Source organism: Ziziphus jujuba, chromosome 4 (genome assembly GCF_031755915.1).
Source record: "Ziziphus jujuba cultivar Dongzao chromosome 4, ASM3175591v1".
Lineage (NCBI taxonomy): Eukaryota > Viridiplantae > Streptophyta > Magnoliopsida > Rosales > Rhamnaceae > Ziziphus > Ziziphus jujuba.
Genome location: NC_083382.1, coordinates 33,116,463 through 33,124,125, shown reverse-complemented (window position 1 = coordinate 33,124,125; position 7,663 = coordinate 33,116,463). Strand labels below are relative to the sequence as shown.

Here is a 7,663-nt window from a genome sequence, read left to right as displayed (position 1 = left end):
ATTTATTATTAAAACTTTTAAATATTCTAAATACCTAACAAAAAGTACATAATAGTCTTAGTACTTGCATGTACCAAAGTTTACCTTAGGAAAGTTGGCAAGTTTCACTACTAAAAAAAGGCTTTTCAGCAATCATTGGTTTTAGTTGCAGAACGCCATATATTGGTCGTTAAAAGTTTTTAGCAACAAAAAAAAATATGGTTCCGGCATAGTCGCCTAAACGTTGTAACAAATTGTTTTTAGTTACCAATAATGTTTGGTTATTAAAATTGAAAAATTTTAGCGATCAGATTTTGTTATTTTGATAACCAAAATTTAGTTTTTGAATATTTCTAAAAAGTAACATTTTGACCAAATTTGGTAACATAAAACTATATAAGTGACCAATATTATAGTTACTAAAAACAACATTTAGAGACCAAATTGTTTGGTCGGTGAAAATATTTACAGCAACCAACATAGTAGTCACTATTGTTCTTTCACATATTCAAAAATATTTTTAATAATCGAAAATTGGTCATCAATGCTCTATATTCAACAACCAAACTCTAGTCTCTAAATGCTTTATGTTTAGCAACCAATATGTATGGATTTTGAGTAACCAATTTGTTCACTAAAATGCAATTATTTTAGTTATTTTCTAAATTAATTAACAATAAAGGTGCAAAAATATATACTATATAAAGCAAATTAGCAAATTCTTATAGCACCAAGGCTTTAAATATTTATAAAACAATAATTGTCTTTACATGCATATAATTGTCATTAGTACATACTTAAAACAATCATTTTGTGTAACATAGGCAATAAAATCATCTATAAACAATTACAAGTAATAATAGTGACGGCGATGGTGGGTAGTGGTGGAGACAAATCTTGCGTTGAACTCTTCATTGCATTAATTTTAAACATGTGCTCAATTGACTAAACTTGACCTTGCTCCTTAAATTCCTGAAATCTAAAGAAGTTTTAAATAACAACCAAAATCAAATGAAAAAGCAGATAAGACACTGCAGTGAACACATACAGACATACTGACCTGTTGCTTACATTTCGCAGGAAGCTTAGAAAGAACATCTTTTTTAAGTATGCGAATCATCAATGTTGCTTTCATCAAATTATGCAATTCTTCATGGTTACTTGCACCTGATAGATTCCAAATACTCATTGAAAGTTCAATAGCAGCGACAAAATTTATAATTGAAAGGAATAGTTTTAATATCGATTACCACATTCATGGACACTTCTAAATACATTAGGATACAAGGCTTCCTACTATAAAAGTTTGCACAAACTCACAAAGAATTATTAAAATACCAAACACCATTGACATCATATATATCCTAAATGAGCCACCAGAAATACCTGCTTGATCCGAGACAAAGCAGGAGTTCCACCAAGTAATATTGCATATTGAGCTTACTGAAGGTGTAATATCGGGGAGATGAAGATGTCAAGAGAGAGGATCAAAATATGCAGCTGCCCCACTGAAATTTTATTTCATTGCATTGTGGGCCAAAAATATGTGAGCAAAGACTGATGGTTTGGCTGAACAGTCAAGAGTTTACTATTTGGCCAAACCATTCCTCCCTTTTCTACAAGTCAATAACATGAAATAGAGAGATGTTAACAAATCATTCCCCTTAAAGATCTTGTATTCCATCTAACCTTCTAAATGGAATGTTTTTAACAAAATATAACCATCGTGAATGTAGAGAATATAGATATATAACCCAAGAGAATAAACTGAAAACGACCCCAACCACTTAGAAATTAAACTAGTACTTGGAGAAATTAGTGTAACACAGAAAAACAAGGTGGTAAAAATGATAAACAAGCATGCATTAATAGTAGATGAATGCATATTAAAATTGTAGTTTTTCCTTTTCATATCCTAATGGCTTGCTCAAAGGTGCATATGCTAATAAATCTTGAATTCGTGCAACCAGAACTTAATTTCTAAAAGAATACCTAACAAGAAAACCCATCAGAGCTCTATGGTTACTGGCTTCCACCTCCGGATAGACTACTACAATGATGGCTTGTCAATGTGCAAATAAATTGAAAGCAAGAGAACTAACAAAAATCTATCAATCAAGCCTTTATTAATGTTGGAGTCCTTAGTAACATGTCTCCAACATCTCAATGTAAATCAGCTTGTCCTTCAGAAATCTATTTCTGCTAAACTTTGTGGGTTTTGAGTATTACATTTGACTACTTAACATTAACTAAAGTGACTTATATAACTATGATAAATTGAAATTAATTCACCCATCCGGTTTACATCTTTCTTATACGGCACCATACAGAGGAACTTACATAATTTATTCCCTTCTATTCAGGTTGTCAATTCTTAATCATACCATTTCCAATTCCATATCTACCCACAAAAAAGGGGGAAAAAATAAGAAAAGAAAAGAAAAAGAAACTCCAATTCCATGCAAATAGCTTTTGATATTTTATAAGCATTAACTTTTCCGTTGAATGGATAATCTAACATTCTTTTCAACAAACTTCATACTCCACATAGACATAGCATATGTTTTTTGCTCTGTGTCACATGATGGGAACAATAATTTTCTGCTACTTGGAAACACTTAAGAGAATCTTATAGATAAAGAGATGACAACTGATCATGTTTATAGAAACAAAAACTCTCGGCCAAATTTGGTCATCAAATTTTTGGAATTTGGCCAAAATTTCTTGGAGACTTGCAAACAAAACAACTTATGGGAGACGGACAAATAGAGAGAGCGAAAGGAAAAGAGAAAAAACTAGGATTATAGCATACCTAAATGGACACATATTTTGACATCAAACAATAGGACTCTCATATGGCAGATTAAAAATCTATCAAAAGTTGAGTAAATAATTAATTTTTTCAGGAAATGGCAGTTGCAATCAAAGTGTAATATGAGAAATAAAGAGTGCAAGCTATGGAGAAACATATCTTACAAACAGCTGCAGTAATATTACAATTCGCATCACCATGCTTGCTGTCATATGCTTTAAAATCCCCCTAAATTCCTACTGAAAAATCCAGTCTTAGATTGGAGGAGCTGTATATGCACTACTATAAACTATCCAGACTACTAAACATGAAAGACACCTGCAAAATATAAACCAGAAAATGTGGCAAAAAACAGAGCAATAACTATAAAAAAAAAAAATAGAAAGAAGAAAAATAAGACACAAGCAATCAATTCTCCAACTTGTTTTGTTAATTTCCATCTTTGATCAGCTTCAAAGATTTTAAAAAAAAAAAAAAAAAAAAAAAAAGATCAAAATGACGCATCCCAAGTAAAATACCCAATAGTTCAAATGAAAAAAAAAATAAAAAATGAAACATTGAAACTGACCCATTTTCCCATCCGTTGTTTTCTCAGTACCCAAAAAGTAAAATCGAAAGAAAATTACAAAAACTTGGAAGGAAAACCCACTTTGGCAAGGTGAAAGAGAGAATGGGTTCGGTTCCTGGGAAGCGAGAATGGAACTGGGCAATCTTGGCGGCTTCCACCACCACCACCACCGGTTGGGGGATCTAGACTGCCGGAATTATGGTCGTCGTCGTCGTCGTGGTTATGAGAAGAGGAGGGTCGTGGCCTTTTGGAGGCGGATTGAAGAGTAGCTTCAATGGCTTGGAGGTCTTCGTTGCTGAACGGTTCGTCATCCCAGTCGGATTTAAAAGAGAAGGCGGTGACGGAGCTTGTATGGTCGCGGTGGTGGTGTTGGTGTTCTCGGAATGGGTGGTGGTGGTGGTTGTTGTCTATTTAGGCCATTCCTTCCATCTCTGCCTCTGGGTAATTCTCAGGAATGAAAGGAAATTCGACTGGGGGGAAAACATTGTTGGTGGGGGGGTGGGGTTTGAAATTCTATTGGGAGGGAAAAATTGGGGGGAAACAATGTGCACAAGGTTTTGATGGCCGGTGTACAGCCAGTGTTCTCTTTTTTATTTTATTTTATTTTATTTTATTTTTTTTATTTTATTTTTTTTGCTTTTTCGGTATCACCAAGTTTAATCAAATTTGGTAATGAAAAACTCAATAAATAAAAAATATATATTGGTTATGAATAAAAAATTGGTAATAAATAACTAATTCACCAAAAACAAAAATAAAAATAAAAAATATAGTAATAAATAAATTGGAGGGAAAATCTCCTATTTCGCTTAAGTTTGATAAAATGTTATCAACCTCTTAAAAAGTATGTATTTTGTAAAAAACCAATAATAATAAAGAGCATCTATTTTTTATAATAAAAATATATTTTACATATAAAAAGTGAAATTTTGAAATTTTTAAAATATCTTTCAACAATATTTAAAAGTGTTTATTATTATATTTATTTTCTTCTTTATTTGTATCTATCTTTCTCAATTATTGATAACTAAAAAGACATTAATAAATTAAAGCAATAGAATTCAATAAATTAAAGGCACGACAGTCTCAGATCTATCGGCTCTCGACCTTCGTTACTACCACAAAAGTCTGAAAAAAATCCATAAAATAAATTTCATTAAACAGATCGCATTGGATCGGACCAATTACAATTAAGGTCATCAACTCTAACATGTATATATTTGTGTTTAAGTATATATTACTAATATATATGTCTATATAATATTAGCTATAATAATGACATGTTAAGTCTTATTCCAAAAGGATTTTAATTTTAATCATATATCAAGTAAGACCACTTTAATAATTCTACTCTTTCATAGAAGGAAAATGCGTTATATTTTAAGGTAAAATATTTCCATCCTTTTTTTCTTTCTATATATATAGTTTTTCATTATATAGGTTAGAGAAATCAAATTAAAATATTTATATGAGAAAACAGTGATTATGTCATTATGTTTTCAATGAAATTTATATAGTTTGCTCTCCCGATAAATATCTTACTTTATAATGAAAATTATAGTAATATGAAAAATACTCATTATAATCAATGATAACCATCATTAAGGATATTCATTATAAGCCTGAAAAAATAAAAAAAGACCAATCAAATCGAAACCAATTGAAAATTGAAAAAAAACTGAATGCCATCAATTCGTTAGCTAAATCGATCAAAATGTAGGCGATTGTTGTTGGTATTGATTTTTCAAAGTCAATAATTAACTAAACCAATAAAAAAATAATAGAAGAACCGAAATTGACCAACCAATAGTTAGATGCTTTCCAAAATGGCAAAATTGATTTTCTATCGTATAACCTACTGATCAAAATTTTCCATTCAAAAACTAAACCGATTAAATTTACTCTTACCCATCATTAGTGACATATTAACATGACAACTTAATAGGCTACCATTAAAAGTTCACTTTCCCATAATATAAGAAAAATAATAAATGCAATCAATTAATGTTTGCCAACTCAGCATAGGTCCCACTAATCACTAGTGGTGGCGAATAGTGCATCTTTATCTATATGAGTACATCATGATATGATATTATCTTTTTTTCTTTTATAAACCAAGAAAGGGGGCATTTTAATATTAAATGTAGTTGAATTTAAAATTTAAAATTTAAAGGTTATCATCAATAATCATTGTTATTTGGACTATACCAAAAGAACATTTAAGCAAATGATTAAATACTAAACTACATGGTTAGTTGGTAACTTATAGGTTCCACATATCAAATATGGCGTTAATTGGTAACTTATAGTTTCCACATACCAAACGTAGCTTCTATTATAAAGTGGAGAGTTCCTATTTTATCAAAGTTATATATAATATTATTTATATCTGTAGCTATATTTAAAGTATAAATAAATCTATGTATGTATATATGTACGATAATATATAAATGTCAACACATACATATATATATATATATATGAATTCAGATACACAAGTACTAATTACAAATATGTATATATATATATATATATAGAGAGAGAGAGAGAGAGAGAAGTAGTTATATTTTTTTATATTATATTCTAAAGAATAAAAGAAAAATCTCAAATGACCAATTTTTTATTACTAAAAGGTATTATTCTTTATTTGTAGTGTATTTTTTTAATTATTTATGCTATCACTTGGTTGCTCATGTTTTGTCGTCCAAGGTGTACTATATCATCATTTTTTTTTAATTTCAAAAAATTTCAACTATCAACCTTTTGTTCACTCAGTAACATTTTAACAATAAAAGCTTTTAGGTCGCCTAAGATGTTTTATTCATATTCTATCAAAAAAAAAAAGTCTTATATTAATATTTTTGTTACATTATTTTAATTACTACAACTATATATAACAATTATGTTGCACCAAAAGTTACATCTAGTAAACAATTTTTTTGTGCTCTTTTTAAGCAACCAACCTATATCTGTTCACTCATTATTAGTATTAGTGACCAATTTATTGGCCACTAACACAAAATTTTAAGTGACCATCTCATGCATTTATATTTATTTTCATTTTTAATTACTTAGACTATTAATAATCAAATTATTGGTCAGCGATAATTAATTTCAGTGACCAATACATATTTGGTCATTGAAAGATCTTCTTCCCGCTAAAAAAAACGTGGAAAAAATTTCCCACTCTCACATTGAGTAACCAAAATTTAATTGGTCACTGAAAACTAAGACTTAGTGACCAATCCTTGGTTGCTAAAAATGGTACCTTACCATTTTTCCAATATAAGATACCAAAAGTTTTAGCGACCATAATATGGTCACTAATGTTCACCTTTAAGGACCAAAAAATTTTGGTTGCAAAAGCTTCGGTCACTAATTCCCTTTTTTTTTTAAGTGTTTTGCAAGGATTGGTCTTGCCACAACGAAGGTATATGCTTTTTTACGTGCTGTTGTGATAAGCTCTTTCATGTGATTAATCATGTGTAGCCAGTTGCATCAATAGTTGTGGAATTATACATACATATGCTAAACTTATGATGGTGGAAATTAGAAAAACAAATAAATATATGATGTATGTCAAAAAAATTACTACAGAATTGGGAAAAAATAAATCATTCAACAAAGTTTTCTTTTAGCAAGTTGTGCATGATAAGATCCATAAAAATTTACTAGAATCCCAACACAGTGAAAAGCGATGCCTTATCTAAAGATGAAAAATGCAGAGTAAATTACTACAGGAGAAATATTATAGGAGCCTGTAGGAACACACCTACACCAAGAGTTCCAACCAGAATACCAACAATGTTCACATCCTTTGCCTTCTTGACCAGGTAACATCTGTACAAACATCATCACTCTTTCAGTAAAACAAATTGTACATTAATACAAGCAGGGGAGTGGATTTTTAGAAAGGAGAAAAGAGAGTACCATTATTTGAGACCATACCTGTCAGGACCCGTCCAAAATTTTTCACTGGAACCCTAGACAAGCCCTGATCCCAGGGAAACCCTACCGGACCCTCGAATGGAAAATCCAGTAGAACCTACCCTAAGGGTTGGACTTACCACAAATTCCTGCATTGAAAACACACTTCTATATTCATCCCCTTATTCCTCCCACAATACTACAATTTGATTCCACAAATTTACAGCACTCCAAATGAATAACAGTAATCCAGTGCATAATTAATACATAAATGTCCGAGACACTATACAGAGCTTCATGAAGTACTATTAAGCATAGAATACAACAAGGATGAAAGAAATATTACAATGAAATAAATGAAGACAAAGGCAACTTCT

At 30.5% G+C, this 7,663-nt stretch overlaps 1 long non-coding RNA gene across 2 annotated transcripts; it reads right to left on the bottom strand.

The window, feature by feature from the left end:
* Positions 1-562: 562 nt before the first annotated feature.
* Positions 563-3,846, bottom strand: LOC107415160 (uncharacterized). Of its 2 annotated transcripts, XR_009638583.1 has the most exons (5): positions 3,441-3,846; positions 2,956-3,109; positions 1,366-1,595; positions 1,040-1,146; positions 564-958 (listed from the first exon to the last, which is right to left on the bottom strand). It is a non-coding gene; the product is annotated as an uncharacterized LOC107415160 (long non-coding RNA). The 2 variants fall into 2 exon arrangements; XR_003055545.3 differs by having other exon boundaries at positions 563-958; positions 1,366-3,109.
* Between the last annotated feature and the right edge of the window lie 3,817 nt (positions 3,847-7,663).